Source organism: Jaculus jaculus, chromosome 3, assembly GCF_020740685.1.
Source record: "Jaculus jaculus isolate mJacJac1 chromosome 3, mJacJac1.mat.Y.cur, whole genome shotgun sequence".
NCBI classification, from domain to species: Eukaryota; Metazoa; Chordata; class Mammalia; order Rodentia; family Dipodidae; genus Jaculus; species Jaculus jaculus.
In genome coordinates, this window is record NC_059104.1 from 98,189,255 (window position 1) to 98,198,246 (window position 8,992).

At 37.8% G+C, this 8,992-nt stretch overlaps 1 long non-coding RNA gene across 1 annotated transcript; it reads right to left on the minus strand.

Annotated features, from left to right (window-relative positions):
* Positions 1-5,932: 5,932 nt before the first annotated feature.
* On the minus strand, positions 5,933-8,992 carry LOC123459291. The gene is made up of 4 exons (XR_006636195.1): positions 8,932-8,992; positions 8,443-8,470; positions 6,353-6,393; positions 5,933-5,951 (listed from the first exon to the last, which is right to left on the minus strand). It is a non-coding gene; the product is annotated as an uncharacterized LOC123459291 (long non-coding RNA).

Genomic DNA, 8,992 nt, shown 5'->3' on the forward strand with positions numbered 1-8,992 from the left:
AAAAACAGGTACCAGAGGCATGGAGGTTTGTCAGGGCAAGAAGCAGAGAAATGGTTCACAAGGAAAGATTAACTATACATACCATAAATAAGCAAGACAAAGCATAACTCACAGACCGAAGAGCTTAAAAATTATCCCCTGAGCAGGAAAAGCATAGGAACCTCCACACATAAGTCCCGGTTCTCATGTTACCATTCCCCAGGACCTCAGACTACACAGCATAAAGTAAAATATGATTGCTCCTGGAGGCCTATTTCATTAGGAATAACCAATAATAATAATAATAATAATAATAATAATAATAATGACGTCTGATATGTACTTTGATCTTCCCTCTCCAAGGTGGTTATACTTAGGTGCTCCCATTTACCAATAAAAAACACATGAATGTACATTAAACAATAAGGTGTTTCACCCATTCTTGCATACACTAGGTACAGTCACATTAAGTCATAGAATATGAGCCTCACATTTCCATAGACTTTCCATACAGCCTTCATGAAAGACTCATTTCATGTTATGCACATCCTACACCCAAACCTCATTCCTACAAGGAACATAGATGCAGGGATTTAAGAACTGAAACCCAAAGATAGTTCCTCAATAAAGTAATAGCTTTAGAATACATACCTGGTGATATGTTACAGGAGTCCTGCAATTAGGGAAAAGAAAACACTGTGAGAAGCTGGTAATACCATAGGAACGACTTTCTTTGTGTTACTTTGGAAATGCAGGAACACTAAGTTAAGCTAAATTTGTCACAAACCAACAAAGTTTTCACAAAGGACAACAGCAGAACTGTCAAGAACGTTTCATTCACAGCTACATTTACACTGTGAAGTACACAATCCTTAGTATAAGTAGAGAAATCACTTGCATTGGAAATTGTTCTAACATTCAAGAGTCACATGAACTATCCATGGTGTGATGAAATGATTTGTAGAAGATCCTTATTCAACTCCACCACATCCTGAAACATGTCTGCACAAGAATTATGCACATTGAAAGAACATAAATTGATGATTTTATAAAAGTCCCCCCAAAAGATTCTCTTACATCATCCAGTGGTCCATTTTCCAATATTGTGGAAAGGAAACCTGACAGGAAAGAAAGCAATGGTCACCATGTTGTTAACTAGGAGACATAATCCCTCGTGGAGCTTTCTCCATGTCATCAAGACTAAATTTTGTTGAATGCATAGATAGTGTGGACCAAGAAGTGACTGACTTGTCCTTCTGGCTGGGAGAAGGAAGAGAAAGGAGCAGAAACATAGAAGCCTTTTTCCTGCAAATATAGTCACTGTAAGTGGTACATAATTATCAAGCTCTGCTGAAATTTGAAGCACGTGCCACTAATTTCAGCACAGCAGGAGGAAGCACATGAGTTTGAGTCCAATCTCAGGTACACACTGAACTTCAGGAATCTTTTGCCCAGAGGAACTCTGGTCTCATAACTAAGAAAAACTAACATGAGATGACTCATATTGCACAGTGACATTCAATAGCACACTCCTGTCATTCTTCCTTCTTCATGTATCAAAAGCCATCTGAACTACTAAGGACTTCATGACATTTTCAAACATCATGAGTTTCATGATGCAGGTATATGCTGCCATGTTTTTTACAGGATAATGAATGTTGATTCAACGACAGTGGGATTCTAAAGTATAAAATGCATTATGTCATATTAATAACTAGTGTCTGTGCATCAGATCACCAAATTGTACAGGTTAATTTAAAGTACAAGCATTTTATAATTTTACACTGCCACTATCACATCCTTTGCATATTTCTTTGTGCCCACAGTGTTGCTAACGTGTTCAGACAGTCATGGTGTCTTTTTTTTTTTTTTTTTTTCACTCTGTGAAGGTGGTACTCTTGAGCTGCGGCATTTCTTCATGGTTCAGGTTCACAGAGCCTTCTATACCAATGATGCCTGAATCTAAGAAATGTGATTGACAACAGGCAGCCGAAGAAGGAGAAGGACAGCTGATATTGGCATTATGGAAGCAAAGAAGAAGCATTCATAAAGGGTATTAAGATGATCAGTAACAGTTGTTTGCTGATGAAAACATGATCTTTAAATCAAAAGAATAAATGGATTCCCATTTATTTCCAAGCAATCACACAAAATAATTACTAAATCTTCACAGAATTCAGTTTCCCTAACTCATGTTCATTCTCTGTGATATATCAACTGTTGAAAAAGCATGTCTGGATTATGTAAATGGCTCAATAATAGGGAGCACAGAGCAATCAATTTACTGATTAAAGCTCAGTACCGTGAGGAAACAGGTATATATGCTTCTGTGTAAGTTTATGTTTATTTGTTACAATACTCACACCGATGTGCTCTCTTTCACTAACATGTAGAAGTCAGCAGAGCTTGTGGCTCACCTCTTCCTGACTACAATGAAGGCACAGTGGCTTACACAAGACCAAGTTCATCTTTCTCCTTTTTCACTCAGAGATTTCATAGATAGCACCAAAGTACAACTGAATCATAGTCACATGAATATGGTGCTTTCATCCCACCTGAAAGGTGATACCTTCCTAAGTTCTGAAAGGATGGACAGGATGAAGCCAAACAGGGAATCTGAGTCTTTAAATATATTTCTGGATTTCTCAGTATTTCACATGAGCTGTTTAGTCTATACAAGGCACTGACTATATACTGTGACTTAGTAGCAGGGTATGGTCATTACCTCTTCCCATTATGAAGTTAAATATATGGTCACTGTCCTTTGCCTGTCCCAAAGCTACCAGTTCTCTCCTATGCTGCTACTGCCATGCCCTATTCTGTACTATCCTTACAACTTTTAAAGCATTTTTTCTTGGACTCCACTGGAATTTCTGTATTATAACTAGAAATTCTGAGGTCAGAAATTAACACATACATATACAGGTGGGGGTTGAACATTCTCAAAGACAACCCATAGAGTATGTTTCCTTCACTCCTTGTGTGTCTGTGTTCTGTCTTTCTATGGATTTAGTGGCTATACCCTATCAGTCACCATTGACACTGATCATCAAGGGGAAGGCCAGTGATTGGGTGCCCATGGTCTTAATGGTGGAGCACATGAGTATGCTCATAAATGTGGCAAACAGGCTCGCTACCAATTTCAGTGTTTCACTCTAAGATCAGCAAGGTCTTAAGTAGACAAAGAGTTAAAAATTTCCTGTGTTCACTTTGAAATTATCAAGGGTTTTAAAGGAATTTATGAATTTTCACATTTGGGGCCAGTTTCTAAGACAGAAGCCCAGAAAATACAGAGGTGGGTCACACTGTTCCACTGATTACATCTACCAGCAAATACCTGGAACTGATCTGAAACTGGTATATTTGTGCTGATCATATAAATGACTGTGCCCAAGATTTTTACCAACTTCCTACTTCTTGTGATATTTATGTGATGACAGTGAACCTTTCTAAGGGTGCTAGATCTAGGAACTGGAGACAGGAGCTCTTCCAGAGTCCACAGGCAGTTTTGTCTCTCTGCTCTCCTGTGGGTGTTGTCTGAATGACAGGCTGGGAGAAGCAGCAATGGCCCACAGGTCTGGGATCATGTTTCTTTGTCCACAAATTTGATAACTAACATTCCTCATTATGTTCTCACATTACAGGGGATATGAAATCTACCCCAGGTATAAATATAGTATTGTTTTAGGTAGTAATTTACATAATGTTCATTTAATGTACATATTGGTCACAGTATTTTTCATGAAGAGGTTGAGGGTAATTGTGATGTGAGCTTAAAATATCTTCTGACAAAGAAAGCCCCAGGCAGAATCACTCCTGTATTTAAAAATCACAAGACACTGATGCACACCAGGCCCAGCATTCAACATGTACATGAGCCCACATAAACCTGGCAGTGAATAAAATTGCACCCAGCAACTAGAGGAAACTTCCCAACAAGTTTTAACTGAGACTATCAGAATAATTGTAAGTTGTTTCCTGCCCTCTTAACCTGTAGAAATCTACAAACAGTGTCACTATTTAAGGGAAACATAGGAAAATATTACAATTTTTCTCAAAAAAGAATTCCAAAGTACTAACCTTTTTTAGGATCTTCAAGGTCAATCTGCAATTACACAAACAAACACATTGAAAGAAGTAATTCATACAAATTACTGGCACATGGACTTATTTGTCATTCTGACCATTAAAAAATTATCAATCATAGGCAATGACATAGGCTTACAACCCAGGATGACATGCTCACTGGATACCCCGTGATCATTTCCTGGACAATTTCTCTCTGTCATTCCTTCATGAATTACAAAGAAAACCAAGGAGAAAACTTTGCTTGCAAATAAGTGGAGACCTAATATGTAATTTATAACCCGAGCCTACATTTGCCAATGTCCTTTTCCATGAATCAACAGTTTGTAAGGTGCTAATGCACAACTATTCCAGAAAAAAAAATAGAAATCAGTATATATAATCCCAGTTGTCAGGTTTTATGGCAAAACTCTTCCAAAAGTAGGAAATTAAGACAGCAACACTTTTACTTACGGCTAAGAAAAGTTGCCTTACATTTTCCCTTCTTTCAAGGACATTGTCCTCTTCTTCTTCCTGAGGACAGGTAATTTCCTCAACTAAGAAAAGCAAAAACAAAAACAAAAAACAGAGAGTCACTGTTAGTTGTTGGTATTGCAGCTAGGGTTTCACTGAGAGAGCACCGCTTAGTCACCACGGAGGCCTCTGTGTATGGCTGTGCTCTAAACATCAGAATCGGGGCTGCTACAGCAGCCATGTCAAGTGAAAGCAAACACTAGTCAAGGAGAGAAAGAGCAACTGTCTGAGCCCTTGAAAGTCTGATCATGGCAATGGAAGACAAACAAAAAGAGTTTTTAAATAGAACTATAGTCCTATAACCCAGAGTAGTTGCTTAGAATCCTAGACATGTGAAATTCTAAGAGCAAGAACCAGTGAGTTATATTTCTTAACTGGTGTAGAATACAATATCTTAGAAGAAATGTTCTCATAGATCTTAAGCAATGGTCCAAGGTAATTCCAAAAATAGATTTTTAGTAGTGACATCAGAGAACATGAAAACATAAGTACTGCCAAGATTTCTCCCATTCTAAACATATCTTAGGTTCTTAATGTGTTCTTCAAGCCAAGACTATATGAAGTCACACATGAACATGAAGGTACTGGTGAAAATCCTGAAGACAGAGAGGGACAGGACCAGCGTTTCCATTAGACTGACTCTTAGACCTTATGTCAAAGTTCATGTGTGTACCCTGTGAGGATTGTACCTCACCATATTGCCCATATCATATGTCAGTGCTCAAACAAAGCACAACACTACTATTTGGGCACAATTGCTATGAACCAGAGGCATGGACTTTTGTCCATGCAAGAATCAGGAGAAGTGGTTCACAATAAAGATCAACTTTAAATGTCAGGAAGAAGCAAGACACCACATAAGTTACAGACAGAACAGCTTAAAACTTAGCCCCTGAGAAGGAAAAGCATAGGAACCTCCACACATAATTCCTGATCATCATGTTGCCTTTCCCAGGATCTCAGGCTGTTGAGCAAAAGGTAAAATTTGTCTGCTCCTGGGGGCCTATTTGATTAGATCTGACCAGGAATGATGTCTGATACATGCGTTGTCTTTACTCCCCAAGCTTGTTATACTTAGGGGCTCCCATTTACCAATAATAAAGATATGAGTGCATGTTAGACAATAAAATGTTTCACCCATTCTTACATATACAAAACACACTCACTTTAACTCATAGACAATGAACCTCAGGTTTCCATAGACTTTCCAGACAGTCTTCATAGAAGACTCATTTCATCTTACTCACAACCAATACCTAGCTGTCATCTTAACAAGGAACATAGATGCCAGGATTTAAGAACTGAAACCCAAAGGCATTTCCTCAATAAAGAATAGCTTTAGAATACATACCCAGTGACATCATACAGGATTCCTGCAATTAAAGAAAAGAAAACACGGTGAGAGGCAGGCAATACCATGGCAAGGCTTTCTTTGTATTACTTTGGGAAAGCAGGTATTCTGAGTTAAATGAAATTTTTCACAAACTAACAAAGATTTCACAAAGGCCAACAGCTGAACTGTCAAGAACATTTCATGCACAAGTACAGTTACACTTTGATATACACAATCCTTAGTGTAAGAAGATAAATCATTTGCCCTGGAATTGTTCTGCCATTTAGGAGTCATATTAACTATCCTTGGATGTGATGAATTGATTTGCAGGAGATTCTTATTCAACTCCACAACACCCAGGAATATGTCTGCACAAGAATTACGCACACTGAAAGAATATAAAGGGAAGATTCTACATAAGTCACAAAAAGATTCTCTTACATCATCTGATGGTCCTTTTTCCAAAATTGTTGGGAGTGAACCTAAGAGGAAAGAATACAACTGTCAGCATGTCCTTAACTATGAGGTGTAATCCCTTGGGGAGCTTTCTGTATGTTGTTAAGTCTAGCTGCAGTGAATGACTAGCGATTGTGGACTGAGCTGTCACAGGCTCATGCTTCTGGCTAAAAGAAGAATGAGAAAAGAGCAGAAAGAAATGACACATGGGAGACTGGCCTTTGCAAATATATCCTTCATAGATGATACACAAATATCAAGCTCTGCTGAATATCATAGCACTTGCCAGTCATCTCAACACTGAGGAAGTGTAGGCAAGGGAATTTGAGTCCAATATCAGGTACACATTGATTTTCAGGAATCTCTGGGCTCTAAGAAATCCTGTATTTTAATCCTCATGACATTTCAGGTCATTTCAATATATGAGGATCAATAATGCTTGGATTTGCTGCTAATTTTTACTGGATTATGAAAGTTGATCAAAAACAGTTGGGAATCTGCTGTACAAATTGCATTATGTCACATTTATAACTAGTTTCTGTCCATATTATCGCTAATAAATATTTCTCAATTTAAATTACAAGCATTTCATAATAGTACACAACTGCCAATTTCACCCTGTTTTGCATAACTCTTTGAGCACAATATGTTTTTCCCCTGTGATCAAAAGTCATAAAATTTTTGACACTCTATGTGATGCTGGTACTCTTGAGATCTGACAGTAACCTCATGGTCCAAGTCCATAGAACCTGGATCTAAGGAACATGATCATGGTTGACAAAAGGCAGCAACAACTGAAGACAGCTGATATTGGCATTATGGAAGAAAGGCAGAAACATTCAAAAAATATATTAAGATGAACAGGAACAGGTGTTTGCTGATGAAACATGATCTTTAAATCTAACAAAGTGCTTTCTCATTTATTCCTATAATACAAAATTCCTATAATACAAAATGATTAAGTCTTCACAGAATTCAGCTTACATGTCTGATGTTCACTCTCTGTTATTTATTAGCTATTAAGAAAACATGTCTAGTTCATGACAATATTTCCACAAAAAGGTGCACAGAGCAAATGATCATCCATTTTCTGATGAAAGCTCAGTACAGTGAGGAAACAGGTATTTTTGCTTGTGTGAGTTTCACTTCAGGCTTTACAATGCACACATCCAAATGTTCTCTGTCACTAACATCTGGAAGAAGTCAGCAGAGCTCGTGACTCCCCTACTCCTAACTACAACAATGAAGCTGCACTGGAACACACAATACCAACCTCAGTTTTCCCGTGGTTCACAGATTTTGTAGATGACGCCAAAGTACAATTGACTCTTGGCCATGTGATTATGTTCATTTCATCCCACATGAAACATAATATCTTTCTAAGTGGTGAAAGGATGGACATAATCAAAGTCTGTCACTCCATTCCTATTTCTGGTACAGCTTAGGTGATGACAGAGGAGCCTCTCTAAGAATGGTTAGACCTGTGATCTAGAGACGAGAGCACTTGATGAGTCCACAGGCAGTGTTGTCTCTGCTCTCCTCTGGGTATTGTCTGCATAACAACCTGTGAGAAATAGCAATGGCCCCTATTTCTGAATTCATGTTCTTGTTTGTCCACATAGAAATTTGAGAGCTAAGACTATTCATTTTGTCCTGCATTAGAGGTGATACTACACCAACCCCAGGTATAAATATAGTGCACTGCATGCTTTAATTTACAGAATGTTCATGTAATGTACATGTTTGTCATAGACTTTTTTAAGGAAGAAGATGAGGGTAATTGTGACTAAACTTTCAAATATCTTGTGAGAAAACATGACCTCAGGGAAAATCACATATGTATTCAAATCACAAGATGCAGAAGCACACCAGATCCTAGCATGGAGCAGTGAGTGAAATTGCCTCCAAGAACTAGAGAAAACATTCCAACAAGTTTTCACTTAGACAACTAGCTTTATTTTGAAGGTTTTTTCCTGCTCTTTCAACCTATAAAACATTACAAACATCATCACTGTTCTAAGAGAATCCAGTAAGGACTTACATATTTCCATAAATATTAATAATAGTATACTTACAATTTTTATCATCTTTTGTGGGTTCCATCTACAATTATAGAAGCAAACACAGTGTAAAAAGTCATGGGACTCACTGATACCTTGATTTATTTTTCATTCTGACTATTAAAAACCATCAATCACTGGCAAGGTTACAAGCTTACAACACAAGAATGAGATGCACCATTCAAAACAGTGATCATTTCCAGGAAGACCTCTTGATACCTGTCATTACCTCATGAATTACAGCAGATCCCCAGGAGAAGACTAGGCTTCCTTGCTGAAGGATGACCCCTCATACACCATTTCACCTGACCCTGCATAGGCAATTGTCCATTTGCAAAATGTAACAGTTGCTAAGTGGCTACCCTTCCACCATTCTGGAAAACAGAATCTGAAATCTATTAGTATCTGTAATACTCAGTGCCATGGTTTAATGGCCATGGATGACCTGAACTAAAAACAGGAAATTAAGAAAGCAACATAAAAGATGAAGAAAGATTGTTTTACCTTTTCACTGGATTCTGTGTCTTCATCTTTATTATTAAGACTGTTGTCATGAGTGGTAACA